Below are 18,562 nucleotides of genomic sequence, written 5' to 3'. Positions count from 1 at the left end.
GAGATTAAGAAGAGTACAGAGAAAAAAACTAAAGGATATCAGGAACACAATGAATGAAAAATAGGAGAGTCTAAGTAAAGAGATAGAAATTTTTTTAAAAGAACCAAACAACTACTGGAGTTAAACTACAATGACTGAAATGAAAAATGCCTAGGAGAGTTTCAAGAGCAGATTGGACCTGACAGAAGAAAGAATCAGTGAACGTGAAGACAAGACACTTGAAATGAGTCAGGCTGAGGAGTAGAAAGAAAAAAAGAAATATTAAAAGTGCATTATGGGGAGAGAGACAGCAAGATGGCAGTGGAGCAAGGAGCTCCTAGAGTCAGCTCCTGCTACAGGGAAGTTAGCAACACCCAGAGCTCTCTGGAGCTAGCTGAGGCACCTGTTTGGGGGCTCCAGGAGACCAGAAGAGCATCCTGCATTGTCTTTGAAGGAGTGGAAGGAAGAGACTGCTCATCTGCAGAGAAAATAAGTAGAGCTCTCCATGCCCCGGAGCCTGGTGCCCATCCTCCACTGGAGGAACAACCTGCCTCAGTAGCTGTTCTGCAGCTGGAATGGAAAGCTCCACTTCTCCTAAATGGGGGAGAAAGAGATGTTTGGGCACCAACTTCAGCTACTGATGAGTAAAATCCAGCGGGCTACAGTATAATCTTGAGAACAGCTAAAGTTTGAGCCTGTTCAAGTCAGAAAGAGGCCAGAAGCTGCCAACTTAACTCTGCACCTGGCAAGAGGAGAAGCAGGGTGGACTGAAAATCCCAGTGCTGGTGGGGACCAGCTTCTTTCCATCTAGGTCATATTGCAGGTCTACTCTAAGACTCAGTGCCACCTCCAACAGGGAGGAAGCTGCAGGGACCTGTGCCAGCGTCTCCAGGAAATTGCTGGCCAAGTTGCGGAGGCTGGTGATTGTCCTGCTCTGGTGGTGCAAGCCACCCCAGGAGCTATTCTGTGACCAGAATTGGAAGCTCCATTTCCCAAAATCAGGGGAGGAGGAGACGGTTGGCTGCTGATTTCTAGCTACTGATTGGTAGACTTGGACGACTAAGGAATAACCCTAGAAACGGCTGGGATGTAAATTTGTCCAAGTCGGAAAGAGACTGGTGGCTGCCATTTTGACTCCACCCCAAGCCTGAGGGGAAGCGGCCTGACCAAAAATCACAGAGACTGTAGGAACTGGTTTCTTTCACCCAGATCAGCCTGCAGCCCTCGCCTAGGCTTCAGTCCCACCTCTGGCAGAAAGGAGGCTGGCTAGCTCAGCACCAGTCTATCCAAGTAACTGAAGGTACCTTTGGCTAGCATAAACTGAATAATTAAAAGTCTCCTGGGGCAACTGTGGTCATCTTGGACCCACACTACATAGATTTCTGCCCACACCTGCAGCTCCATCCATGCCCCAGGCAGGGGAGGAAGGGATGTGACGCTTCATCAGTCTCTCTGGGCAAATACAGTCTAGGCATGCATGACTTGGATTATTCCACACAACTCTAACTCTGTCCCTACCTCTGGTAAAGGAGAAAGTTGAGAAAAGCTTCATCCGTCCCTGGGGCACTAAGGGGAGCTTGAGCCTCCACAGTTTATAGCACCAATTACATCCTTGGCTCCAACTGTACAACAAGCAAAGGAAAGGAAGCCCTAAACTAAAGAGAAAAACTGGACCCAGAATAAATACTCTAGTAATCCAGATGCCAAGACACCAACCAAAAATTATAATCCACACCAAGAAACAGGAAGCTGTGGCCCAGTTAAAGGAACAAGATAAGCCTCCAGATGACATAAAGGAGTTGAGACAACTAATCATAGATGTTCAAACAAATCTCCTTAATAAATTCAATGAGATGGTTAAAGAGATTAAGGATGTTAAGAAGACACTGGATGAGCACTAAAAATTTGAAAGCATGCATAGAAAAAAGCAGATCTTATGGGAATGAAAGGCACAATAAATGAAATTTTAAAAAAAACTTTAGAATCATATAATAGCAAACTTGAGGAGGCAGAAGAAAGGATTGGTGATCTTGAAAAAATGGCCTCTGAAAGTGAACATACAAAAGAACAGATGAAGAAAAGAATGGAAAAAAATTGAACAAGGTATCAGGGAACTAAATGACAGCCAGAGGTGTGCAAACATAAATGTCATGGTTGTCCCAGAGAGAGAAGAGAAGGGAAAAGGGGCAGAAGGAATATTTAAAGAAATAATCTTAGAATATTTCCCAACCCTATTGAAGGACATAGATACCCATGTCCAAGAAGCACAATGTACTCCCATCTGAAAAAATCCAAATAGACCAACTCTGAGACACATACTCATCAGAATGTCAAATGCCAGACAAAGAGAGAATTCTGAGAACAGCGAGAGAAAAGCAATGCATAACATATAAGGGATATCCAATAAGATTAAGTGCTGATTTCTCACCAGAAACCATGGAGGCAAGAAGACAGTGGTTTGATATATTTAAGACACTATGAGAGAAAAACTTCCAGCCAAGAATTTTATATCCAGCAAGACTGTCTTTCAAAAAGGTCAAGATGAGAATATTCACAGATAAACAGAAACTGAGAGAATTTCTAAGCAAGAGACCAGATTTTCAGGAAATACTAAAGGGTGTGCTAGATCCTGAAAAGAAAAGACAGGAGAGAGAGGCCTGGAGGAGAGCCTAGAAATGAAGATTATATCAATAAAAGTAACTAAAAGTGTCAAAAGAGTGGTGAAAATAAAATGTGACAGATAAAACTCAAGTAGTCAGAAATAAACTTAACCAACAATGTAAAGCACTTGTATTCAAAAAACTGCAACCAATGTTAAAAGAAATCAAAAAATCCTGTATAACTGGAAACATTCCATGCTCATGGATTGGAAGACTAAATATCATTAAGATGTCAATTCTACTCAAATTGATATATAGATTTAATGCAATCCCAATAAAAATTCCACCAGCATTTAAAAAAAAAAAAAACTGAAAACACAATTAGCAAATTTATTTGGAAGGGTAAGGGGTCCTGAATAGCCAGAAACATTATAAAAGGAAAAGCAAACCCTCATCTCCAGACTTTAAATCATACTACCAAGCTATGGTGGTAAAAAACAGCATGGTACTTGCATAAAGACAGATACATTGACCAATGGAACCAAACTGATGGCTCAGAAACAGATCCTCACATATATGGTCAAGTGATTTTTGAGTAGCCTGTCAAACCCACACAACTCAGGCAGAACAGTCCATTCAGCAAAATGGTGCTGAAAGAAATGGATATCTATAGCCAAAGAAAGAAAGAGGACCTCTATCTCACACCTTATCCAAAAACTAACTCAAAATGGATCAAAAACCTAAAAATAAAAGCAAAAACCATAAAACTTCAAGAAGAAATTGTAGGGAAATATCTTCAAGACCTGGTAGTAGGTGGTGGATTCTTAATGGAGATAAGAGAAGGACTGAGATAGACTACTGATGTTTAATGTATGTAGAAGTTTTAATTAGCTTTACTGTAAAAGTGTGGAAATGTATAGAGTTGATGGTAAAAATAGTAATAGCTAGTTTATAAATAGGGATGTGGCTGCAAATGATAGTCTTGGGATGTAAATGTCAATTGACAGAATGCTAGAGAATAATCTAGGAACTGACTAGCACAGTAAACCAAGAGGTGGATGAGAACTGTGGTTGATGGTACACATGTAAGTGTGTCCTTTGTGAACTAGAGCAAATGTATATCACTACTTCAGGGTGTTGGGAACGCATGGGAAAAATAAAACTGGAGTGACCTATGGACTGTGGTTAGCAGTAATAATATAATATTCTTGCATTTATGCCAAAGATGTACTGTGTTGATAATGGGGCAGTATGGAAAATGTGAGCCAAGTGTATGCTATAGGTATGGTAACAATCAGATGATATTATCTTATCTGTAACAAATGTTCCACCACCGTGTGGTGTGTTGCTAGAGGGGTGTTGCTTGGGAATTCTGCCTATGTGCATGATTGTTTATAAGCTTACAACTTCTGTCATAAAAAAAATACATTTAAAAAATAACAAGGTGTGTTGGGGGGAAAACATACCAAATGTAAGATAAGGACTATAATTAGTAGTAAGATTTTGACAATTTTCTTTCATAATTTGTAACAAACATCTCATGACAATGCAAGGTGTTGGTGGAGAGTTGATGTATGGGACCACTGTATGTTATGCATGTTTGCTTTGTAAGTTCACAGCTTTTACTATACACTTAATTGTTTATGTATGTTCATGTATAAGTGACATAAAGATAATAATAATAGGGAGTGCTGGGGGAAAATACTTTGGTTAGTAGTAATATTTTGACAATGCTCTTTAATCATTAGTTAAAAAGGTTTAACAACAATGTAAGGTGTTGGTGGTAGGGCGAGTTATGAGAATCCTGTATGATTTTATATGTTTGTTTTGTAAGTTCACAACTATTACTATACACTTATTGTTTATATATGTTTGTGTGTGGGTGATATACTTCAATAAATTAATTTTTAAAAAAGATTTTAAAAATGCACTATGAACATAGCATGGGGGAATAAAAGCAAGAGGAGTCATTTTCTTGAGCAGAAATAGAACAATGGGACCTGCTCATGCAGTTGCAAGAAGGAAGACTGTAACCACGAGCCTGCTGGCATCCAGGTCCAGATATGTAGGGAAGAGAGATCAAGAGCAGCCCGTGTGGGGTGATGGACAGCATCAGGCTCACGATGCTAAACTGCGGGTTGGCCAGAACTCCCCAACATGGCCACATAGCTGAAATAGCCTGCACCTTGTCCCCAGGGCTTCGGGGTGTGTACAGCCGCATCCTGCCGAGAGAGCACAGGAGGAAGCAGAGAAGCCCAGCTCAGTAACTGGATCTGCAGTGTCCACAAAAGGAACAGGGCATGGAGCCCCACGCCACCCAAATAGGACTGCTGTTGAATGGGACCCGGTAGAGGAGACTCTCAAATGACCAGACAGGAATGATTGCGCAAAGAGAGAAACAACTGCCACTCAGGATGAGCACGCAAATGAAAATTCCAGAGCATGTGCGTAATTAATATGGAGAAAGAGAACAATTAAGACATGGGTTATTAACCCAGAATCTGCTACAAGAAAGCTGCCGGTTCTGGCTATTGAAGTCTAGCACGCATGCTCTCCCGCCTTAGTGCTATCTTACTAACTTAAGGATGTGGGTGTGGAAGCGTTTTGTGTGCACGTGAAACAAGGTCAGACTTGTAAATAAAAGCACGTGCCACACTTTTCATGGCAATGATAATAAAATACACATTGATAACTTCAGAAGAAGGAAAAAAAGTGCATTATGAGAGTTCCAGAAGGAGAAGAGAGAGAAAGAAAGGGGCAGAAGGAATAGTCAAGGAAATAATGTATAAGAACTTCCCAAACTTAGCACATGAATATGCACATCCAAGAAGCTCAGAGAACACCAAACAGGAAGTATGTTAAGAAAAATACACCCTATCATATACTGATCAGACAATCAAAGCAAAGGACAAAGAGAGAGCTCTGAAAGCTGCAAGAGAAAAGCAATGTGTTATACACAATGGAGTTTCAATTAGACTGAGTGCCTATTTCTCACCAGAAATTGTGGAGGCAAGAAGGCAGTGGGTTGAAATACTTAGAGTGCTAAAGATAAACAACTGCCTCCCAAGAATTTTATATCTGGTCAAAAATGAGGGAAGAGCTTAAGACATATTGGATTTATGTCTTAAAGCTGGGGAGGTCATTACACCTAAACCTGCCATACTAGCAATGCTAAATGGAGTTCTTCTGACTGAAAGGAAATGGTTCAAAGCAGCATAAAGACATAAAGACCTGTAGTAAAGGTAACCATTTGGGTAATGATAAATGCCAGTATTGTTGTTCTCTATTGTTTGATATGTAACTCCACTTCTTATTTTCCACAGGTGTTAAAATGCAAATGCATAAAAAATAATGATAAATTTGGGTTTCAAACGTATGGTATGCCAAGATATAAATGAAAACAAGTACAAAAAAATGATGGGAGCAAGGGGATTTAAGAAAATCCCCTTTTCTTACGTTGGTGCTATTTTTATTACGTTGGTGTCAAACCAAATATGATTGTTATGTATTTAGGATGTTAAATTTTAACCCCATGGTAACCATAAGGAAAACATGAAAAATATATTCAGATAGAATTGAGAATGCACTCAGTATGGTACAACACAAGAAAGGAAATAAATACAAAAGTGAAGTGAAGGGCAAAAAAGGTATGGCATACAAAGGCTAAACAACAAATGGCAGAAGAAAGTCCTGTATTACCAGTAGTGATTTTAAATGTAAATAACCAAATTTGCCAGTCAAAAGACAGATTGGCAGAATGGATTAAAAAAAAAAACCATTACCCAACTACACGCTGTCTGTAAGAGACTCAACTTAAAGTCCAAAGATAGAAGTAGGTTGAGGGGGAAAAATGGGAGGGAAATGTACCATACAAATGGTAAGCAAAAGAGAGCTGGGTGGCTATAATATTTATTGGATAAAATAAACTTTAAGTCAAAAAAGTTAAGAGGGACAATAATAGTCTTTATATACTGATAAAGGGGACAATTCAACAGAATGATGTAACAACTATAAATATATATGTACCTAACAGCAGAGCCCCAAAATAAATGAAGCAAATACTGACAGATTCGAAGGGAGAAATTGACAGTTACACATTAACAGTAGGAGACTTTAGCACACCACTCTCAGTAATGGATAGAGGGAGTGGATGTGGCTCAAGTGGTTGAGCTCCCACCTCCCACATGGGAGGTTCCAGGTTTGGTTCCTGGTGCCTCCTGAAAAAACAAAAACAAACAACAAGCAAAACAAACAGACAAAAAAAAAAAAAACTTGGGGAAGCCGACATGGTGCTACCTTCACACATATGAAGTCCTGGGATCAGTCCCTGGCCCTTGGTACCTCAAAAAAATAAAGCATAGAACAGCTAATCAGAAGATCAATGAGGAAGTACAGGACTTAAGTGATACACTAAACTAACTAGACCTGCCAGACACATAGAATACTCACCCAATGAAAACAACACACATTCTTTCTGAGTGCACAAATTCTCCAGCAGAGACCATATGTTGGGTAACAGAGCAAGTCTCAATAAACTAAAAAATATTGAAATCATACAATGTATATTCTCTGACCACAACAGAATTAAGCTAGAAATAAATAACAGAGGGAGAAATGGAAAATTCACAAATACGTGGAAATTTAAAACATACTCTTAGATAACCAATGGATTAAAGAGGAAATCAGAAGCAAAATCAGGAAATATTTTGGTGCAAATGAAAATGAAAATGCAACATACCAAAACCTATGGGACACAGTGAAGACAATGCTAAGAGGAAAATTTATATCTCTAAATGCTTACATTAAAAAAGAAGAAAGACTTCAAATTAGAGACCTAACCACAAAACTGAAGAACTAGAAAAAGAAGAACAAACAAAGCCAAAGCAACCAGAAGGAAATAAATAACAAAGATTAGAGCAGAGATACGTGAAATAGAAAGCGAAACAATAGAGAGAATCAGCAAAACCAAAAGTAGTTTCTTTGAAAAGAACAATAAAATTGACAAACCTTTAAGTAGACTAACAAAGAAAAAAAGAGTGAGGATACAAGTAACAAAAATCAAAAATGAACAGGGGATGTTAATACCAACCCTGCTGAAATAAAAAGGACTATAAATTGATACTAGGAACAACTATATGCTGTTAAATTAGATAACCCAAATGAAATGAACAAGTTCTTAGAAACACATGAACTACCCACTTGGACTCAAGAAAAAATAGAAGCTCTCCATAAACCTCAGTAAAGCAATTGAATCAGTCGTCAAAAACTTCCAAACAAAGAAAACGCCAGGACCAGATGGCTTCACAGGGAAATATTACCAAACATTCCAAGAAAAACTAACACCAATTCTGCTCAAACTTTTCAAAAAAACTGAAGACGAGGGAACATTCCCTATAACACCAACTTCACCCTCATACCAAAGCTAGATAAAGATACCACAAGAAAGGAAAACTATAGACCAACATCTCTTATGAATATGGATGCAAAAATCCTCTCAAATACTAGCGAACCATACCCAGCAGTACATTAAAAGAATTATACACCATAATCAAGTGGGATTTATCCCTGGTATGCAAGTGTGGTTCAACATAAGAAAATCAATTCATGCAATATACCACATTCATCTCAACCAATGCAGAAAAGGCATCTGACAAAATACAGCACTCTTTCTCAACAAAAACACTTAGAATGTTAGGCATAGGGGGAAATTTCTTCAACATGATAGAGGGTATACATATATGAAAATCCCACAGATAACATCCTACCTAATGGTGAAAGACTAAAAGCTTTCCCTCTAAGTTAAGAAATGAGACAAGGATGCCCACTGTCACCACCGTTATTCAACATTGTACTGGAAGTTCTCACCAGTGCAATTAGGCAAGGGAAAGAATTAAAAGGCATCCAAATCGGAAAGAAAGAAGTAAAACTTTCCCTCTTTGTAGATGATATGATCCCATAAACAGAAAACCTTAAAAATCTACCACACAGCTCCTGGGGATAATATACAAATGCAGCAAAATGGTAGAGTACAAGGTCAACACACAAAAACCAGTAGTGTTTCTGTACACGAGCAATGAACAATCAGAAGAAGAAATTAAGAAAAATATTCCACTTACCTTAGCAACTAAAAGAATCAAATATCTAGGAATGAATCTAACTAAGGATGTAAAGGACTTGTGCACAGAAAACTAGAAAACACTGCTAAAAAAATTAAAGAGAACCTAAATAAATGGAAGCATATTCCATGTTCATGGATTGGAAGACTAAGTATCATTAAGATGTCAATACTACTCAAAGCAATTTATAGATTCAATGCAATCCTAAATAGAATTCCAACAACATTTTTTGCAGAAATGGAAAAGCTAATTGTCAAATTCATATGGAAGGGTAAGCGGCCCCCAAAAGCTAAAGCTTTTCATTTTGAAAAAGAAGAATGAAGTTGGAGGACTTACACTTCCTGATCTTAAAACTTATTACAAAGCCACAATAATCAAAACAGTATGGTGCAGACACAAGAACAGACATATAGAGCAATGGATTAGACCTGAAAATTCAAAAATCAACCCTCACTTTTATGGCCATTTGATGTTGACAAGAGGGTAAAGACTGCTCAACTGGGAAAGAATAGTCTCTTCAAAAAATGGTACTGGGACAACTGGATCTTCATTTGCAAAGAAAAAAGAAGGACCTCTACATCACACCATAGACAGAAATCAACTAAAAATGGATCAAAGAACTAAATATAAGAGCTAGAACTATCAAATTCCTAGGAGAAAACAGAGGGAAGCACTTCAAGAATCTGTGTTAGGCAATAGTTTATTAGACTTTACACCCAAACAAAATTTTAAAAAAATAGATAAATGGGACCTCATAAAAATTAAAAACTTTTGTTCCTCAAAGGACTTTATTACAAAAGTAAAATGACAGCCTACACAATGGGAGAAAATATTTTGAAACCACATATCTGATAAAGAGTGAATATCCATAATAAATAAAGAAATCTTTCAACTTCATAACAAAAAGACAAACCACCTAATTTAAAAATGGAAAAGGGGAGCAGATATAACTCAGTGGTTGAACACCTGCTTCCCATGTACAAGGTCCCAGGTTTAATCTCTGCACCTCCTAAAAAAAAAAAAAGAGCAAAAGTCTTGAACAGACATTTCTCCAAAGATGATATACAGATGGCCAGAGTACACATAAACATCAACATCATCATTAACAATCAGGAAAATGAAAATCAAAACCACAATGAGATACCAATTCACACCCATTGGAACGGCTGCAACTAGAAAATGGAAAATAACAATGGTTGAAGAGGATGTGAAGAAATAGGAACAATCATTCATTGCTAGCTGCAATGTAAAATGGTGCAATCTCTGAGGAAGACAGTTTGGCAGATCCTCAGAAAGCTAAGCACAGAACTACCTTATGACCCAGCAATCCCACTACTAGGTATATACCCGAAAGAATTGAAAGCAGGGCCTCAAACAGATATTTGCACAGCAATGTTCACAATTCTTAAAAGAAGGAAGCAACCCAAGTGCCCATCAAACAATGAATGGATGAACAAAATGTGGTTTATACATACAATGGAATATCATTCAACTTTACAAAGGGATGAGTCCTGATACATGCAACAACATAGATGAACTTTGAAGACATCATGCTGAGTGAAATAAGCCAGACACAAAAAGACAAATATTGTATGATCTAACTGTATTAGTCAGCCAAAGGGGTGCTGATGCAAAATACCAAAAATCTGTTGGCTTTTATAAAAGGTATTTATTTGGGGTAGAGGTTTACAATTACCAGGCCATAAAGCATAAATTACTTCCCTCACCAAAGTCTTTTGCCATGTGTTGGAGCAAGATGGCCACCAACATCTGCAAGGGTTCAGCCTTCCTCTTCCTCTTAAGGCTCCATGGTCCCAGCTTCTTCCAATATCAGCTGTAGGCTGGGATAAGTCTTGTCTCTCTCCCAGGGTTCATTCTTCTCTGGGCTCAGCTGCTCTGTTCTCTCCACAGAGTCAGCTGTAGACTATCAGGCTCTCTCTTCCCTGCATGTCTATCATGTCTATGGAGCCATCTTTATTCCTCTGTGTTCTTCTCCTGTTTGTTTACTTTCCAGAGCTCCAGCATAAAACAAAAACAAAAACAAAAAACTCCACTCTCTGCTCTGCCATGTGGTTTTCCTGTGGTTCCCTGCCCACCAAGGGGGCAGGAACTCAACGTTCTACTGACGTGGCCCAATCAAGCCCTTAACCATAATTTAATCAAGTAAAAGTGAAACCTCTGAATCCAATACAATCTAATATGCCCAAAGGAACAGACTAGTTTACAAACATAATCCAATATCTATTTTTGGAGTTCATAAACAATGCCAAACTGCTATACTCACTCATTTGAAGAAATTAGAATAAGCAAATTCAAAGTCAGCATCTAGAAAATAAGTTATCAGAGTACAGGGTGGGAATAGAGAATGGGAAGTTAATGCTTAAAATGTGCAGGGTTCCTATTTGGAATGATGGAAATGTTTTGGTAATGGATGATGGTGATGGTAGCACAACATTGTGAATGCACCTAGCAGCACTGAAATATATATATATATGTGTATATATATATGTATCTGAATGTGATTAAAAGGGGAAATGCTAGATTGTATATGCAGTAATAGAATGAATTTTTTTAAAATTCATGGTCTATATTACACAGACAGTGAACACTAAGTTAAACCATGGACTTTAATTAATAGTACAACTATAAAAATGTGCTATCATCAAGTGTAACAAATGTTCCACACCCATGCAAGGTGTTGGTGGGGGGAAGGGGGTAGTTTATGGGAATCCTGTATTTTATGCTCTATTGTTCTGTAGACCCATGACTTCTCTAATAAAGAAAGAAAGAAGCAATGATGGCATTGGAATGTTATCACTACTGTAAATATCTATAAATATATACACTTATATATATATAGATATATCATATACATATATCAAATTTTTGAATATCTGGAATTTTCTTCAAATTAATCCAGTGGGGGAGCTGAGGGTTTTAATTTTTCATAGCACAACCATGTCAAAAATAAAATCAGAAATATTTTTAAATAACTTCATCATTTTCCTTAAGGTTAGTGCTACCTACACACATTTCACAGGTAACCAAGGGCTCAGAGTTAGAGGTGTTTAAAACACTTGACCTGGATGGAGCTAGATAACAATAATTATGATGATAACTAACACATACTGATAACCTCTGCCTTTGGCTAAAGCCAGTCCAGAAAATTCTCCAACAGAAGAAAACAGGTTCAATTATACTGGGAAGGCCCAAAACAAGATAAGGAAAGAGTCCCTCACTATTAGTTGCTCACATTTCTGTCTTCCCTGGGTCACCGTGAGGCTGTGGTTTCTGCATTGCTCCCCTCCCAGATGCTAGCTCAATGCCCCACACACAGCACCATCATGGATGACTGAATGAGGAGGAACAGACACGGGTCAGGAGGCCCGGGGTTTGAACCTTGGACTTCCCATGTGGTAGGTGGATGCCCTATCCGTTGGGCCAAATCCACTTCCTCAAATCTACCTCTTGATAAAAACTCTCCCATTACCTTCTCCCAAAACTATTAGACAGTTCTTAGCAGAGACCAAGGTGTATTGGCTTCAGGCAGACAACAAATTACAAAAGGTATTACCTGAGGACGGGCAGTTGAGTGGATGAAAAACAGGAGAAAAGCCCCAGAAGAAGAGGGACACCTCTGGACTTCCAGTTAAGATTCAGAATTGGTAACTTTCTCTGTCTACTCTTCTAATTTTTCTAATTTCAGAAAGTAAGGTCAGAGTGTTAGGAGCAGAGAGGGCCACCCCAAGTCTGTGAGCACCTGGGCACGTGCCCAGGAGCTGTAGGGGAACTGCCTTGTTGAATTTTCCAAGAGAGAATCTGCTGCCGGACAATTGACCAGCTCTGAACCCAGGGCTCAGCACCAGGGCCCAGGAACCGGACATTGCCTGACTTGGTATCCCAAGCACAACATCTGGATGAGTTCCCAAACTTTTGAGTCTCAGTGTCCTAATCTGTAAAATGGAAATTACATTCTAGTAAATCTAGAAGGATACCATGGGGTGGTTATGGGGAGAATTAAATAAAATTATGTGGCTGGATCCTCTCAAAATTACCTTAGGGAGTTTCCTTTCTTCCCTGCCTTACTCCCGACCCCCATCTTCCAGTCCCTCTTTCCCCAGTTTTTCATTTGGATGCACACACCAGGAAAATCGTCAAACTTCTCTGAAAGCTGTAGGATGACATTGCAGGATGCTTTGTTTCCTAAACAGGGTGGGTAATTATGATACTAAAATTTGAGTTTTTCTGAATTCATTTGTTGAGCTCTGGCATATGAGAGACATCCAAAACTACATGCTTACTCTACCTATAATGATAATGATTTTAACAAAAGAGATGTATTTATTTTTAAATGACCTTTGAAGATTTAAAAATTTGTTTATGATGTTAAAAATTTCAAACATACATATAAGTAGAAGGAATACTATAATGAACCTGCTTGAACCCATCTCTAGATTTAATAACTATCAGCATTTTAGCATTCTTGTTTCACCTTCACTCTTCCATTTTTGTTTTTGTTGTTGCTGTTTTGCTGGAGCAAAATCCTAGACATTTTATTATATCCCCATAAACACTTCAGAGTGTAACAGATCAGGATATTTTTTAAAATAACTGCAATATCATCACACCCCAAAAGATAACGGTCTCCAGCTCTCGCTAGAGCTTTTGGGGCCACGGTCACATCCTTCCCTAGACAACCCACATTCAGTGACTAAACAAGGCAGGGCATAAGGGCCCAGATTTTTGGTGTGTCACGAGACAACTCTGATGGATGACATTTGCTCCAGAGAGCCCTGCTCGGTTGACGAAGGCTTTGTCAGGCCCGCCTCCCTGTTGGACTTTTCCCTCCTCCTCGGCTTCCTGTCCCGCCTTTCTCAGGGGGCTGCCTCGTATGTGTCATCTTGCACCCCAAACTGTGTCTCAGCATCTGTTTCCAGAAAACCTAATTTGCAACAGTTCTCTTCCCTTTCTTTTCATGCCATTTACTTGAAGAAACTAAAACTCACCTTGTACTTTAAAACACTCTTTTCAGCATTTGCACATTCGTTTCTAAAGAGTGGAAACCAAAAATCAAACATTTGCATTTTCATTAATAGGTATTAATAATAAACTAAATCACAAGATATCAAAGATAAGTCTAGTATATCTTAATATTCCTACTTTACTTTTTAAGTACCTAAACTATTTCATAAACATTTCCATTAAATTACTGATCTCATCAAAATAAGCCACAAAAAAAAAAAAAAAAAAAAACTAGATTCCTCTTAAAAGATTGACCTCCGCTTGCTTTAGATAACAGAATGTCTCTCTCCCTCTAGATTGCCATTTTCTCTGCTCTTCGTTATTCAGTATCCATGGTGGTGTTATGTGTCAGGCATTGTGCTAGATTCTGGGAAGAGAAATTAAGAGTTTGCATGGCATAAATTCACAAAAGACTAAAGGCAGAAACATCTTGGAAAATTCTACCAGAAGAGGCTTGCAAAAATGTAAAACAAAATCACTCTTTTCACTAATATTTTTACTTGGAAAATATGTTATTATTCATTAAAAGTATTTATTTTAACATGCGATAGATTTTTCTAATTATTTTGAAATGAATTAATAAAAGTAATAAATACAAGAAAGACTATTGTCTAATTTTAAGTTGTAATAAATAAATCCATTAATCTTTCTTTTTTTTAAAAGATTTATTTATTTATTTATTTCTCTTCCCTTCCCCCCCCCCCAGCTGTCTGCTCTCTGTGTCCATTCCCGGTGTGTTCCTCTGTGACCGCTTCTATCCTTATCAGCGGCACCAGGAATCTGTGTTTCTTGTTGCGTCATCTTGTTGTGTCAGCTCTCCGTGTGTGCAGCGCCATTCTTGGGCAGGCTGCACTTTTTTCGCGCTGGGCGGCTCTCCTTACGGGGTGCACTCCTTGTGCGTGGGGCTCCCCTATGAGGGGGACACCCCTGCGTGGCAGGGCACTCCTTGCGTGCCTCAACACTGCACATGGGCCAGTTCACCACATGGGGTAAAGGAGGCCTGGGGTTTGAACCACGGACCTCCCATGTGGTAGGTGGACACCCTGTCTATCCATTGGGCCAAGTCTGCTTCCCCATCAATCTTTCTTTACCCCCATTTTGTTTGGTGCCTCTTCAACCCATGGATGAACGCGAAATCCCCTCCCTGTGGTTATGAAATGACTGAACACATGGCATCCATCGCATGCGCAGTTGTTTAACCACAGCCCTGAGGGTGGGGAGGAGTACTGCACACCACGCAGGGCCACACACGGGGGTTGCATTCTGGAGCAGAGTGAACAAGCAGAGGCTATGGGAGGCAAGCTCTGTAGTAACAAGAGGGCAGGGTGCCCCCAGTTCCCATTGGAGGATGTGATTGGTCTGAGTAATTCCATGGGCTGGAAGGGAACTGAAGCCAGCTACTCAGGGATAAATAGGCACTTGTCCGGTCTGTGTGATAAGGAGAGTTGTTTGACCAGAAGTTTTTATCAATGGGAGCAGATGGGAAGGAGAGCTAGCAGTTATTTGAGTCTCTCCCAATTTTACCAGAGGTCAAGGCAGCACTTAATATGGAACCTTTGTTTCAGATCTTATGTATAACCCCTAATATAAGGGTTCTTAACCAGAGGTCTATGGACCCCTTGGGGGTCTGTGGAAAGATTTTAGAGGGTCTGTGAGCTTGAATTGAAAAAAACCAACTTATTATCTTTATTTTCTCTGGCCTCTAACTGAAATCTAGGATTTCCTTTACTTATGAATGTATGCAATAAATAAATTACAGTGGTATTCATTTCACCTGACTGGCAAAGAGATCCAGGGAACAAAAGAGGTTGCCTTAATATATCACTGGCCAACTTGAACAACCACAGGTTGTGGGGAAACCATATGAGTTAGAACTCAAATCTGTTCCAGAGTATCTGATTATATAAATGAAAATTTAACTGGCCCAAAGCCGTCCCAGCTCTACCTCTCCCTGGCTAAATGACTGGTGCAAACTGCTTTTCCTCTGGAATCTCATTTTAATTATCTGTAAATTAGGACCGACTACACCTCCAACATCACAGGACTGTTGTAGGGACTGAACGAGGTAACATATGAGATAGCACCTTGTACACTGTTACTGTTCACAGTTATAAATCCTTCCCTGCTCTCTGGAGAGCACCCTTTCCCATCCTTCACAGGGACTCCTGCACATCTTCACTATTCATCTTAGGATGCCTGTCAACTCCCCATACCCCACTCTCTGCAGAGGTCTTGGCTCCAACTTCTTTGAAAAAGAGAAACTATCAGACTCCCTCAACTTTCCCAATATGCTGGCTTTGTAATGTGTCAACTTGGCTGCATTTTCTGGTTAAGTAGCCCACAAGGCAGATTAGTCGGAGATTTGGGAGGGTGGAAGGAAAGAGGTGGCCACTTTGTAACTCACACAAGTTGTTGCTGATCTGCTGACTCATCTCAGTGGGGAGAAGCAGCAGCTGAACTGGGAATTGCTCCACCTTCCCCCGGATCCTCCTTAAGCATCTTTGGTTCCTGGGCCAGGTATGTGTATTTATTTCCATGACGAATGGAATGGATTTCTGCAGGATGCCCCCACCATAAAGATTAGAGGCAACAAGAATCAGCACAGAGTTTCCATGATTGATCATAAAATCATTGTGCCAGGAGGATGACACATTTTGACTCCACGTGGAGCCATGTGGAGGCTTTCGTTTGAGACCCTCCCAGACCTCGCCTTATGCATCTATTCTTTTTGTATCCTTTTGCTATAATAAAACTATAATCTGAAGTATGACAGTGAAGCCAGTAAATATTAGAACACATTTTACATGATTCATAAGAAAGTGTTTTTCAAAGATCATTAATTGGCCATTGAGGGAATTTCCTGAAATTCTTCCAGTTGATCAAAAAACTAAAGAAAAAGTGGGAGAATTATCATGGGATCATTGGTAAAAACCAATGTTGCAAATTATTTCTCAAGAATACAATGCCCTTCTATGCCTGGAGAAAAAAGTCAAAATAAGAAAAACTCTGGCTTATCAGATGGTCAAAGCAAAACAGGATCTGATTTTTCCAACCTGTGTTCTGAAGAGCACAGAAAAGGACCGCAGAAGACTGAAATATTTCCTGGTAGAAATGCCACTTTCAGAGTATTAGAGGTTGGCTCTGGTGCTGGAAATAGTGCTTTTCCAGTTCTGAACATCTTGCAGAAAGCTCCAGGGTCCTTCTTTTGTTGTGATTTTGCTCCTGGAGCTGTAAAGCTGACAAAGTTTCACAAATCCAGGGCTCTGGCTTCATTCGTGATGTATGTAATGAGGGTTTACCCTTCCCTATTCCAGACAGATCCTGGAGGTCATTCTCCTTCTCTTTGTGCTCTCCTTTATTCATCCCGACAGGGTACAAGGTGTTGTGAACTGCCTGAGAGGAGCTCTTACTGAAACTAGGGAGAATGCTATTATTCTGGGACAATAGGGCAAATGGTAAGAGTCAAGTGCAGTTTTAAAAGGGGGCACAGGAGTAGAAGAACTTACATCATTGATGTGGAGGCAGTGGCCACTGGAGGTCCTGAGGTCAGGGAGAGGGGAAACAGGTTAATACAGGGGCATTTTTGGGACTTGGAAATTGTCCTGAATGACATTGCAATGACAGACACGGGCCATTATATATCTTGCTATAACCTACAGAATTGGGTGGGAGGGAGTGTAAAGTACAATGCAAACTATCATCCATGCTTAGTGGCAATGCTCCAAAATGTTTTCATAAATTGCAATGAATGTACCACACTGAGGAATGATGTTGTTAATGTGGGTAAATGTGGGCGGTATGGGGAGTAGGGTATATGGAAAGAAATCCCCTATATTTTTTATATAACATTTATGTAATCGAAATATCTTTTTTTAAAACGGGGGGGTGGGTGGGTGTGGCATAGTAGTGGTGAGTGTGAGAGTCAAACAGGATCCACTTACAGGATCCTGAGTTCTGAAGAAACTGGGGTCGGTGCAGCTGCTGCTCTATGAAGTGATAGAGAACAGAAAAAATTGTGGCCAGAGATGTGCAGCAAAGAACAAGAGCAACATAACGGAAACTTCACAGACCCCTCATCATTGAATGAAAAGAAGGAAAGAGATTGGGAAGAAAGGCAGAATATTGTCCTGTGGAGACAACCACTCATTACCTTGCAGTATTTTTCTCTGAAAATCCTAGTACTCTTGAAGGAATGAACCTCAAAATTATGGCATCACCAAAGCATTGTGACATCTTTTTTACTGCTGCTTGCCATGCTTATTACTACACACTAGGAGCAGATCAACAGTATGTGCAACTCGTAGAGAATTTCTTTTGTATGCCTATTGGATAGGATTAGGAATTTTGTCTTCTTTGGACTTGGAAAAGGGCTGCACAACTTCCTGCTTTATCTAGGTCCACATCTGTATATAGCTTTGGTTACATCACCTGCTTTTGAATGCAATTCAGTGAATTTCCCTGAACCACCCTATCCTGGATCAGATTATTTGTCCAGATGAACTATAACCAGGGCAGACAAGCTAAGGAATTAAGCACACCTTCAGTGGGCTTTATTCTGAATTTATGCTCCCCAGTGTAACAGACTTAGACTCATTTATAGTTTCCCTACACATGGCTCTTCTGTCCCTTTATTTGAACCTATACTTAGCACTATACTTGTTAAAGATATGTCCCCTAGACTTAAATCTTTGGTCCATTCATGTGTCGGTTGAGCCCTGAATCTCAGCAGAGTTGCAATACCTATTCTCTAATTCATTGGACTCACCCAGGACAACTAACAAGGAGATGGTGATGGACAATATTTATCCCAAGAAACTGAGAGTGTCTGCAACTGAAGCAAGATAG

At 39.5% G+C, this 18,562-nt stretch overlaps 1 pseudogene; it reads left to right on the top strand.

The window, feature by feature from the left end:
• Positions 1–4,572: 4,572 nt before the first annotated feature.
• Positions 4,573–17,213, top strand: LOC101424926 (tRNA N(3)-cytidine methyltransferase METTL8, mitochondrial-like; annotated as a pseudogene).
• The last annotated feature ends 1,349 nt before the right edge of the window (positions 17,214–18,562 follow it).

This window comes from Dasypus novemcinctus, chromosome 14 (assembly GCF_030445035.2).
Source record: "Dasypus novemcinctus isolate mDasNov1 chromosome 14, mDasNov1.1.hap2, whole genome shotgun sequence".
NCBI classification, from domain to species: domain Eukaryota; kingdom Metazoa; phylum Chordata; class Mammalia; order Cingulata; family Dasypodidae; genus Dasypus; species Dasypus novemcinctus.
Note: the sequence above shows the minus strand (reverse complement) of the source record. Positions and strands in the feature narration are given on the sequence as shown.